The sequence below is a fragment of the Arachis hypogaea genome, chromosome 1 (genome assembly GCF_003086295.3).
Source record: "Arachis hypogaea cultivar Tifrunner chromosome 1, arahy.Tifrunner.gnm2.J5K5, whole genome shotgun sequence".
NCBI classification, from domain to species: Eukaryota; Viridiplantae; Streptophyta; class Magnoliopsida; order Fabales; family Fabaceae; genus Arachis; species Arachis hypogaea.
This window is the reverse complement of record NC_092036.1, coordinates 70,295,325-70,307,852: the sequence shown is the minus strand read 5'-3', so window position 1 is coordinate 70,307,852 and position 12,528 is coordinate 70,295,325. Positions and strand designations below refer to the sequence as shown.

General features: G+C 39.4%; 1 non-coding gene across 1 annotated transcript; it reads left to right on the top strand.

Moving 5' to 3' along the window:
• Positions 1-9,656: 9,656 nt before the first annotated feature.
• On the top strand, positions 9,657-9,764 carry LOC112711188 (small nucleolar RNA R71). The gene has a single exon (XR_003157331.1). It is a non-coding gene; the product is annotated as a small nucleolar RNA R71 (small nucleolar RNA).
• The last annotated feature ends 2,764 nt before the right edge of the window (positions 9,765-12,528 follow it).

The following is a 12,528-nucleotide window of genomic DNA, read 5'->3' as shown; positions in this document are numbered from 1 at the left end:
GGTCTAACATGAGAAAGCATTTCTAGCATGATCTCCTCATCCCTTTTCCAAGGCTCAAAGGAGATCCAATTATGGAGAGTTTCTTTTCCAAGACAACTAACCAATTGAATTAAGATCGAAAGCTTTCTAATAAGATCAAGAGAAAAGAAAGAAGAAGAAGAATGAAAACTATAATTGATCCATCAAATTACAATAGAGCTCCCTAACCCAATGAAAGGGGTTTAGTTGTTCATAGCTCTAGAAATGAAAAATAGAAGAAAAGAAGAATCCCTGCTAAAAGTGCAGAAAAGTAAATCTATAGAGAGTAGTTCCCAAAAGTGCCAAGCTTCTCTATAGTTCAAAACGACTCCTATATATACTACTCCTCTTGATCTTCTAGTGTGTTCTTCAAGTCTTGGATGTGGGCTCTGGATCTTGAGTTGAAGCAGTTCTCATCTTTAGTGGGCCCAACTTGCAGAGAAATATGAATTAGGCTTGGGTATTTAGTGAGATTAACGTTAAGTGCCATTGTGGATTCGAGAACGTTAGTGGCATTCACTTTTTCCACTAACGTTCCAACCTTATATACCCACGTTAACTCCAACGTTAGTGGTCTTAACGTGACCACTAACGTTGCCTTTTCAATTTTTGGCCAACATTATTGGGACTCACTTTTCCCAATATCGTTGGCTTATACCCCTTCGCGAACGTTAATGGGAATCACTTTTCCCATTAACGTTGCTTAGTGCCCTTTGTTCCTACGTTAGAGTTCACGTTAGTATAGCTAACGTGACTCTTAACGTGGGTGTGTTTCACCTTCGAGAGTGTTAGTGACACTCACCTTTGTCACTAACGCTCCAAATGCCCAAATTCTTTACGTTAGAACTCATGTTAACTAGGTTAACGTGACTCTTAACGTAGTAGTGATGCCATTTTCCAAAGTTAGTGACAAAAGTGAGTGTCACTAACGTTGGCTCCTTGATCTCAACTCTATGTTAACTTTCACGTTAATGGTCTTAACGTAAAAGTTAACGTAAGCAATGCTAGTTGGTCCAACGTTAGTGACAAAAGTGAGTGTCACTAACGTTGGCTTTTGTTTTCCTCTTCCACGTTAGAGTTCACGTTAACTAAGTTAACGTGACTCTTAACGTGGATCATTGCCAAATTCTCCAACGTTAATGGTGTTCACTTTTACCACTAATGTTGGAGGAAAACGTTATGGGTGTTCACGTTTTCTCTTAACGTTGGAGTACCCTTTTGCTTCTACGTTAACTACCACGTTAACTTAGTTAACATGGCAAGTAACGTGGGCTATGGATGGCTTCACAGGCATTATTGGTGATCACTTTTCTCATTAATGTTGTAAGGTTTACCATTCCACGTTAGTGTTCACGTTAACTAGGTTAACGTGAATACTAACGTGGTTCTTTCTTGCTTCCTTTGCCCTGAAATCAAGCAATTAAAGTGCATCAAAGCTCTAGCCGAAGTCATGAGATTATGCAACATCAATTTATCATGCAATTCTAGCAAAATACTCATGAAATCATGCAAAGTTGACAATAGTTGCTTGAATCAAGGTGTGAGTGTATTTTCATCCAAAACTTGCCTTATTCACTAAGAAAATGCATGAAACTACACTAAAACATTAAAGAAAAGGTCAGTGAAACTGGCCTAGATGCCCTGGCATCAGTAATACTGGAAAACAAAGTGATTAGGGTCACGACCAAGACTCATAAAGTAGCATTGTTCAAGAATCAACATACTGAACTAGGAGAATCAATAACACTATCTTAATTCTAAATTCCTAGAGATGCCAATCATTCTGAACTTCAAAGGATAAAGTGAGATGCCAAAACTATTCAGAAGCAAAAAGCTACTAGCCCCACACATCTAATTGGGACTAAGTTTCATTGATATTGTGAGATTCATTGTATATTCTCTTCTTTTTATTCTATTTTGTTTTCAGTTGCTTGGGGTCAAGCAACAATTTAAGTTTGGTGTTATGATGAGTGGATAATTTATACGCATTTTGGCATTGTTTTTAGATAGTTTTTAGTATGATTTAGTTAGTTTTTAGTATATAATTATTAGTGTTTATGCAAAAATCACATTTCTGGACTTTACTATGAGTTTTTGTGTTTTTCTGTTATTTCAGGTATTTTCTGGTTGAAATTGAAGGACCTGAGCAAAAATTTGATTCAGAGGCTGAAAAAGGACTGCAGATGCTGTTGGATTCTGACCTCCCTGCACTCGAAATAGATTTTTTGAAGCAATCGAAGCCTAATTGACGCGCTCTTAATTGCGTTGCAAAGTGGATATCTTGGGCTTTCCAGCAATGTTTAATAGTTCATACTTTGCCTGAGATTTGATGGCCCAAACTGGCGTTCCAAGTCAGCATAAAAATTCAGGCGTTAAACGCCCAAACTGGCACCAGAGCTGGCGTTTAACTCCAAGAAAAGTCTATGCACGTGAAAGCTTCAAAGCTCAGCCCAAGCACACACCAAGTGGGCCCCGGAAGTTGATTTCTGCATCATTTACTTATTTGTGTAAACCTTAGGTTACTAGTTCATTATAAATAGGACCTTTTACTATTGTATTTTCATCTTTTGATAATCTTTGATCTTGGGATCAGGTCTTTTAACCCTTTTCTATTGTTTCATGTTATTTGGAAGGTATGGTCATTCGGCCATGCCTAGATCTTGTTCTTATGTATTTTCAACGGTGGAGTTTCTACACATCATAGATTAAGGTGTGGAACTCTGCTGTTCCTCATGAATTAATGCAATTACTACTGTTTTCAATTCAATTCGAGCTTATTCTTGTTCCAAGATATCCATTTGCACTTCAACATGATGAATGTGATGATCAAGTGACACTCATCACCATTCTCACTTATGAACGCGTACCTGACAACCACTTCCATTCTACCTGAAAACAAGCTTGAATGCATATCTCTTGGCCTCCTGGTCCACGATGCATGGTTGCCTCTCCTGACAACAGAGCCTTCCATTCCATGCAATCAGAGTCTTCGTGGTATAAGCTAAAATCAATTGGCAGCATTCTTGAGATCCGGAAAGTCTAAACCTTGTTTGTGGTATTCCGAGTAGGATCTGGGATGGGATGACTGTGATGAGCTTCAAACTCACGAGTGCTGGGTGCAGTGACAGTGCGTAAAAGGATCAATGGATCTTATTCTGACATGATCGAGAACCGACAGATGATTAGGCATGCGGGAAACCATAGAGGACCATTTTCACTAAGAAGATGGACGGTAGCCATTGACAATGGTGATCCCCCAACATACAGCTTGCCATGGAAAGAAGTACGCATGACTGGATGAAAGTAGTAAGAAAGCAAAGATTTAGGAGGAATAAAGCATCTTCATACGCTTATCTGAAATTCCCACTAATGAATTACATAGGTATCTCTATCTTATTTTATGCCTTATCTCATTATTCATCATCACTTTCACATGGTTATGGGGTTTTAAGAATTAAAAGATGAATAAAGCATAAAATAAAAATAGAGATACTTATGTAATTCATTGGTGAGAATTTCAGATAAGCGTATGGAGATGCTTTGTCCCTTCCGTCTCTCTGCTTTCCTACTGTCTTCATCCAATCCTTCTTACTCCTTTCCATGGCAAGCTGTATGTAGGTTTTCACTGTTGTCAATGGCTACCTCCCATCCTCTCAGTGAAAATGTTCAACGTGCTCTGTCACAGCACGGCTAATCATCTGTCGGTTCTCAATCAGGTTGGAATAGAATCCAGTGATTCTTTTGCGTCTGTCACTAACGCCCAGCCTTCAAGAGTTTGAAGCTCGTCACAGTCATTCAATCCTTGAATCCTACTCAGAATACCACAGACAAGGTTTAGACCTTCCAGATTCTCTTGAATGCCGCCATCAATTCTAGCTTATACCACGAAGATTCTGATTAAGGAATCCAAGAGATATTCACTCAATGTAAAGTAGAACGGAGGTGGTTGTCAGGCACACGTTCATAGGTGAGAATGATGATGAGTGTCACGGATCATCACATTCATCAAGTTGAGGAACAAGTGATATCTTAGAACAAGAATAAGCTGAATTGAATAGAAGAACAATAGTAATTGCATTAATACTCGAGGTACACCAGAGCTCCACACCTTAATCTATGGTGTGTAGAAACTCCACCGTTGAAAATACATAAGTGATAGTAGTGATCATTGGCTTCGGCCCCAGAGAGGGAACCAGAAGAACCAAGATGAAAATACAATAGCAAAATGTCTTATTTGTAGAGAACTAGTAGCTTAGGGTTTACAAAGATGAGTAAATGACATAAAAATCCACTTCCGGGCCCACTTGGTGTGTGCTTGAGTTGAGCATTGAAGCATTTTCATGTAGAGACTTCTCTTGGAGTTAAACGCCAGCTTTTGTGCCAGTTTGGGCGTTTAACTCCCATTCTTGTGCCAGTTCCGGTGTTAAACGCCGGAAATTCTTGAGCTGATTTGGAACGCCGGGTTGGGCCATCAAATCTCGGGTAAAGTATGGACTATTATATATTGCTGGAAAGGCCAGAATGTACTTTCCAACGCAATTGAGAGCGCGCCAATTGGGCTTCTGTAGCTCCAGAAAATCCACTTCGAATGTAGGGAGGTCAGAATCCAACAGCATCTGTAGTCCTTTTCAGCCTCTGAATCAGATTTTTGCTCAGGTCCCTCAATTTCAGCCAGAAAATACCTGAAATCACAGAAAAACACACAAACTCACAGTAAAGTCCAGAAAAGTGAATTTTAACTAAAAAATAATAAAAATATAATAAAAACTAACTAAAACATACTAAAAACATACTAAAAACAATGCCAAAAAGCGTATAAATTATCCGCTCATCACAACACCAAACTTAAATTGTTGCTTGTCCCCAAGCAACTGAAAATTAAATAGGATAAAAAGAAGAGAATATACTATAGAATCCAAGTTATCAATGAAACTTAGCTCCAATTAGATGAGCGGGACTAGTAGCTTTTTTTTGCCTCTGAACAGTTTTGGCATCTCACTTTATCCTTTGAAGTTCAGAATGATTGGCTTCTATATGAACTCAGAATCCGGATAGTGTTATTGATTCTCCTAGTTAAGTATGATGATTCTTGAACACAGCTACTTTATGAGTCTTGGCCGTGGCCCAAAGCACTCTGTTTTCCAGTATTACTACCGAATACATCCATGCCACAGACACATAACTGGGTGAACCTTTTCAGATTATGACTCAGCTTTGCTAGAGTCCCCAATTAGAGGTGTCCAGGGTTCTTAAGCACACTCTTTCTGCTTTGGATCACAACTTTAACCGCTCAGTCTCAAGTTTTCACTTGACACCTTCACGCCACAAGCACATGGTTAGGGACAGCTTGGTTTAGCCGCTTAGGCCAGGATATTATTCCTGTGGGCCCTCCTATCCACTGATGCTCAAAGCCTTGGATCCTTTTTATTTTTACCATTGCCTTTTGGTTTAAAGGGCTACTGGCTTTTTCTGCTTGCTCTTTCTTTTTCTTTCTATTTTTTTTCGCACATACTCTTCCTTTTTTTTCTGCAAGCTTTTCACTGCTTTTTCTTGCTTCAAGAATCAATTTGATAATTTTTCAAATCCTCAGTAACATGTCTCCTTTTTCATCATTCTTTCAAGAGCCAACAATTTTACCATTCATGAACAACAAATTCAAAAGACATATGCACTGTTCAAGCATACATTCAGAAAACAAAAAGTATTGTCACCACATCAAAATAATTGAACTAGTTTTAAGGATGAATTCGAAATCATGTACTTCTTGTTCTTTTGTAATAAAAACATTTTTCATTTAAGAAAGGTGATGGATTCATAGGACATTCATAACTTTAAGGCATAGACACTTAGACACTAATGATCATAAGACACAAACATAGATAAACATAAGCATAAAAATTCGAAAAACAGAAAAACAAAGAACAAGGGGATTAAAGAACAGGTCCACCTTAGTGATGGCGGCTTGTTCCTCCTCTTGAAGATCTTATGGAGTGCTTGAGCTCCTCGATGTCTCTTCCTTGCCTTTGTTGCTCCTCTCTCATGATTCTTTGATCTTCTCTAATTTCATGGAGGAGAATGGAATGTTCTTGGTGCTCCACCCTTAGTTGTCCCATGTTGGAACTCAATTCTCCTAGGGAGGTGTTGATTTGCTCCCAATAGTTTTGAGGAGGAAAGTGCATCCCTTGAGGCATCTCAGGGATATCATGATGAGTGGGGTCTCTTGTTTGCTCCATCCTTTTCTTAGTGATGGGCTTGTCCTCATCAATGAGGGTGTCTCCCTCTATGTCAATCCCGACTGAATAACAGAGGTGACAAATGAGATGAGGGAAGGCTAACCTTGCCAAGGTAGAGGACTTGTCCGCCACCTTATATAAGTTCTTGGGATATAACCTCATAAACTTCTACTTCCTCTCCAATCATGATGCTATTAATCATGATAGCCCAGTCTATAGTAACTTCGGACCGGTTGCTAGTGGGAATGATTGAGCGTTGGATAAACTCCAACCATCCTCTAGCCACGGGCTTGAGGTCATGCCTTCTCAGTTGAACTGGCTTTCCTCTTGAATCTCTCTTCCATTGAGCGCCCTCTTCACAAATGTCTCTGAGGACTTGGTCCAACCTTTGATCAAAGTTGACCCATCTAGTGTAAGGGCGTTCATCTCCTTGCATCATGGGCAAGTTGAATGCCAACCTTACATTTTCCAGACTAAAATCTATGCATTTCTCCCGAACCATTGTAAGCCAATCCTTTGGGTCCGGGTTCACACTTTGATCATGATTCTTGGTGATCCATGCATTGGCATAGAACTCTTGAACTATTAAGATTCCGACTTGTTGAATGGGGTTGGTAAGAACTTCCCAACCTCTTCTTCGGATCTCATGTCGGATCTCCAGATATTCACTCTTTTTGAGTTTGAAAGGGACCTCGGGGATCACCTTCTTCATGGCCACAACTTCATAGAAGTGGTCTTGATGCACCCTTGAGATGAATCTCTCCATCTCCTATGACTTGGAGGTGGAAGCTTTTGCCTTCCCTTTCCTCTTTCTAGAGGTCTCTCCGGCCTTAGATGCCATAAATGGTTATGGAAAAACAAAAAGCAATGCTTTTACCACACCAAACTTAGAGGGTTTGCTCGTCCTCGAGCAAAAGAAGAAAGAAGATATTAGAAGAAGAAGAAAATGAGGAGATGGAGGTGGGTTTTTTTTTCGGCCAAGGGGGAGAAGTAGTGTTTAGGTTGTGTGAAAATGAAGGAGTGAAGATGGGTTTATATAGGAGTGGAGAGGGGGTGTATGGTTCGGCCATTATGGGTGGGTTTGGAAGGGAAAGTGGTTTGAATTTGAATGGTGAGGTAGGTGGGGTTTTATGACGGATGGATGTGAGTGGTGAAGAGAATGGTGGGATTTGATAGGTGAGGGGTTTTTGGGGAAGAGGTATTGAGGTGATTGGTGAATGGGTGAAGAAGAGAGAGTGGTGGGGTAGGTAGGGATCCTGTGGGATCCACAGATCCTGTCAAGGAAAATTCATCCCTGCACCAAGTGGCGAGCAAAAATGCTCTTTATGCCAATTCTGGCGTTAAACGCCGGGCTGGTGCCCATTTCTGGCGTTTAACGCCAGCTTCTTGCCCTTTCCTGGCGTTTAACGCCAGTCTGGTGCCCCTTTCTGGCGTTAAACGCCCAGAATTGTGCCAGACTAGGCGTTAAACGCCCATTTGCTGCCTTTACTGGCGTTTAAACGCCAGCAAGTTTTCCTCTAGGGTGTGCTATTTTTCTTTCTATTTTTCATGTTGTTTTTGCTTTTTCAATTGATTTTTTGACTTCCCATGATCATCAACCTATAGAAAACATAAAATAACAATGGAAAATTGATAAATATAACATTGGATTGCCTCCCAACAAGCACTTCTTTAATGTCAGTAGCTTGACAATGGGCCCTCATGACCCTCACAGATGTTCATAGCAATGTTGGAACCTCCCAATACCAAACTTAGAGTTTGAATGTGGGGGTTCAACACCAAACTTAGAAGTTGGTTGTGGCCTCCCAACACCAAACTTAGAGTTTGACCGTGGGGGCTCTGTTTGACTCTGTTTTGAGGGAAGCTCTTCATGCTTCCTCTCCATGGTTACAGAGGGATATCCTTGAGCCTTAAACACAAAGGATTCTTCATTCACTTGTATGATCAATTCTCCTCTGTCAAGATCAATCACAGCCTTTGCTGTAGCTAGGAAGGGTCTGCCAAGGATGATGGATTCATCCATGCACTTCCCAGTCTCTAGGATTATGAAATCAGCAGGGATGTAATGGTCTTCAACCTTTACCAGAACATCCTCTATAAGTCCATAAGCTTGTTTTCTTGAATTGTCTGCCATCTCTAGTGAGATTCTTGCAGCTTGCACCTCAAAGATCCCTAGCTTCTCCATTACAGAGAGAGGCATGAGGTTTATGCTTGACCCTAGGTCACACAGAGCCTTCTCAAAGGTCATGGTGCCTATAATACAAGGTATTAAGAACTTCTCAGGGTCTTGTCTCTTTTGAGGTAATCTGTGCCTAGTCAAGTTATCCAGTTCTTTGGTGAGCAAAGGGGGTTCATCCTCCCAAGTCTCATTACCAAATAACTTGTCATTTAGCTTCATGATTGCTCCAAGGTATTTAGCAACTTGCTCTTCAGTGACATCTTCATCCTCTTCAGAGGAAGAATACTCATCAGAGCTCATGAATGGCAGAAGTAAATCCAATGGAATCTCTATGGTCTCAGTGTGAGCCTCAGATTCCCAAGGTTCCTCATTAGGGAACTCATTGGAGGCCAATGGACGTCCATTGAGGTCTTCCTTAGTGGCGCTCACTGCCTCTCTCTCCTCTCCAAATTCGGACATGTAGGTCATGTTAATGGCCTTGCACTCTCCTTTTGGATTCTCTTCTGTATTGCTTGGAAGAGTACTAGGAGGGAGTTCAGTAATTTTCTTTCTCAGCTGACCCATTTGTGCCTCCAAGTTTCTAATGGAGGACCTTGTTTCAGTCATGAAACTTTGAGTGGTTTTGATTAGATCAGAGACCATGGTTGCTAAGTCAGAGTGGCTCTGCTTAGAATTCTTTGTCTCTTGCTGAGAAGATGATGGAAAAGGCTTGCCATTGCTAAACTTGTTTCTTCCACCATTATTGTTGTTGAAACCTTGTTGAGGTCTCTATTGATCCTTCCATGAGAGATTTGGATGATTTCTCCATGAAGGATTATAGGTGTTTCCATAGGGTTCTCCCATGTAATTCACCTCTTCCATTGAAGGGTTCTCAGGATCATAAGCTTCTTTTTCAGATGAAGCGTCCTTAGTACTGCCTGGTGCAGCTTGCATTCCAGACAGACTTTGAGAAATCATATTGACTTGTTGAGTCAATATTTTGTTCTGAGCCAATATGGCATTCAGAGTATCAATCTCAAGAACTCCTTTCTTTTGATCGTCCCATTATTCACAGGATTCCTTTCAGAAGTGTACATGAATTGGTTATTTGTAACCATTTCAATGAGTTCTTGAGCTTCTGCAGGCATCTTCTTCAGATGAAGAGATCCTCCAGTTGAGCTGTCCAATGACATCTTGGACAATTCAGACAGACCATCATAGAAGATACCTATGACGCTCCATTCAGAAAGCATGTCAGAGGGACACTTTCTGATAAATTGTTTGTATCTTTCTCAAGCTTCATAGAGGGATTCACCTTCCTTCTGTCTGAAGGTTTAGACTTCCACTCTAAGCTTACTCAATTTTTGAGGTGGAAAGAACTTTGCCAAGAAGGCATTGACTAGCTTTTCCCAAGAGTTCAGGCTTTCTTTAGGTTGTGAGTCCAACCATATCCTAGCTCTGTCTCTTACAGCAAAAGGGAATAGCATAAGTCTGTGGACCTCAGGGTCAACCCCATTAGTCTTGACAGTGTCACAGATTTGCAAGAACTCAGCTAAAAACTGATGAAGATCTTCCAATGGAAGTCCATGGAACCTGCAATTCTATTGCATTAGAGAAACTAATTGAGGCTTAAGCTCAAAGTTGTTTGCTTCAATGGCAGGGATAGAGATGCTTCTCCTATAGAAGTCGGGAGTAGGTGCAATAAAGTCACCCAGCACCTTCCTTGCATTGTTGGCGTTGTTATTGTTTTCGGCTGCCATGTCTTCTTCTTTGAAGAATTCTGTTAGGTCCTCTACAGAGAGTTGTGCTTTAGCTTCTCTTAGCTTTTGCTTCAAGGTCCTTTCAGGTTCAGGGTCAGCCTCAACAAGAATGCTTTTGTCTTTGCTCCTACTCATATAAAAGAGAAGAGAACAAGAAAATATGGAATCCTCTATATCACAGTATAGAGATTCCTTGAGGTGTCAAAGGAAAAGAATAATAGAAGGAAGAGGTAGAAGAATTCGAACTTATCAAGAGGGATAGAGTTCGAATTGTGCATTGATGAGTAGTGTTAGTCCATAAGTAGAAGGATGTGAGAAGAGGGGAAGAATTTTCGAAAATAAATTAAAAGATTTTAAAAGAATTTTGAAAATTGATTGATGATTTTCGAAAACTAAAGTTGGAAAAGAAATAAAGTGATTTTTGAAAAAAGTTTTTGAAATTAGAAATCAAAAGGATATGATTGAAAACTATTTTGAAAAAGATTGATTAAAAAGATATGATTGAAAAACAATTTAAAAAGATTTGATTTTTAAAATTAATGACTTGGCTAACAAGAAAAGATATGATTCAAACATTAAACCTTTCTCAACAGAAAAGGCAACATACTTAAAATGTTGAATCAAATCATTAATTGTTAGCAAGTATTTTTGAAAATGGAAAGAAATTGATTTTGAAAATATATGATTGAAAAGATATGATTTGAAAAAGATTTGATTTTGAAAAATCATGAAACTTGAAAAAAAAAATTGAATTAAAAACAGAATCTTCCCTCTTGTGCCATCCTGACGTTAAACGCCCAGAATGGTATCCATACCATTTTGGGCGTTAAACGCCCAGCCAGGTACCCTGGCTGGAGTTTAAACGCCAGTTTTCCTTCCTTACTGGGCGTTTTGAATGCCCAGCTTTTTCTGTGTAATTCCTCTGCTGAATGTTATGAATCTTCAATTCTTTGTATTATTGACTTGAAAAGAAAATTTTTTTTGGATTTTTAATGATGAGGAATAATCAAAATGCAACTAAAATCAAATAAACAATGCATGCAACACACCAAACTTAAAAGTTTGTATACTACTGACACTAACAAATTGAGAATGCATATGAGAAACAACAAAACACTCAAGACAAGAGAATTTAAAGATCAGAGCAAGGAAATCATCAAGAATAACTTGAAGATCAATGAAGACACATGAATGAATTCAAAAAATGCAAGAAGAATAGAAACATGCAATTGACACCAAACTTAAAATGAGACACTAGACTCAAACAAGAAACATAAAAATATTTTTTAATTTATGATTTTATAATTTTTTTTGTGCTTTTTTGAAAATTATATGGAGAAGTAAAATAAAGGTTTCAAAATTCTTACTGAGAATTCCAGGAATCATTGCAATTCTAGTCTAAGACTCCGGTCCAGGAATTAGACATGGCTTACTAGCCAGCCAAGCTTTCAAAGAAAGCTCTGGTCCAAAACACTAGACATGGCCAGTGGCCAGCCAAGCTTTAGCAGATCATTGCTCACAACAGCAGAATTGATAGAAATCAACAAGCTCTTGTGCTGATAAGTTGAAACCTCGGTCCAATAAGATTAGACATGGCTTCACAGCCAGCCAGACTTCAACAGATCATCATGAAACTCTAGAATTCATTCTTAAAAACTCTGAAGAACAAAATAAAATTTTTTTTGTATTTTAAAAATTTTTTGAAAATAAAAAGTAAAATTACCTAATCTAAGCAACAAGATGAACCGTCAGTTGTCCAAATCGAACAATCCCCAGCAACGGCGCCAAAAACTTGGTGCACGAAATTGTGATCATCAATGGTGCCATCAACATGGTACGCTCAATTTCAATCTCAATTCTTTATCACAACTTCGCACAACTAACCAGCAAGTGCACTGGGTCGTCCAAGTAATAAACCTTACGCGAGTAAGGGTCGATCCCACGGAGATTGTTGGTATGAAGCAAGCTATGGTCATCTTGTAAATCTCAGTAAGGCGGATTCAAATGGTTATGAGTGATTTATGAATAAAGCATAAAATAAAGATAGAGATACTTATGTAATTCATTGGTGAGAATTTCAGATAAGTGTATGGAGATGCTTTGTCCCTTCCGTGTTTCTGCTTTCCTACTGTATTCATCCAATCCTTCTTACTCCTTTCCATGGCAAGCTGTATGTAGGGTTTCACCGTTGTCAATGGCTACCTCCCATCCTCTCAGTGAAAATGTTCAACGCGCTCTGTCACAGCATGACTAATCATCTGTCGGTTCTCAATCAGGTTGGAATAGAATCCAGTGATTCTTTTGCGTCTGTCACTAACGCGCAGCCTTTAGGAGTTTGAAGCTCATCACAGTCATTCAA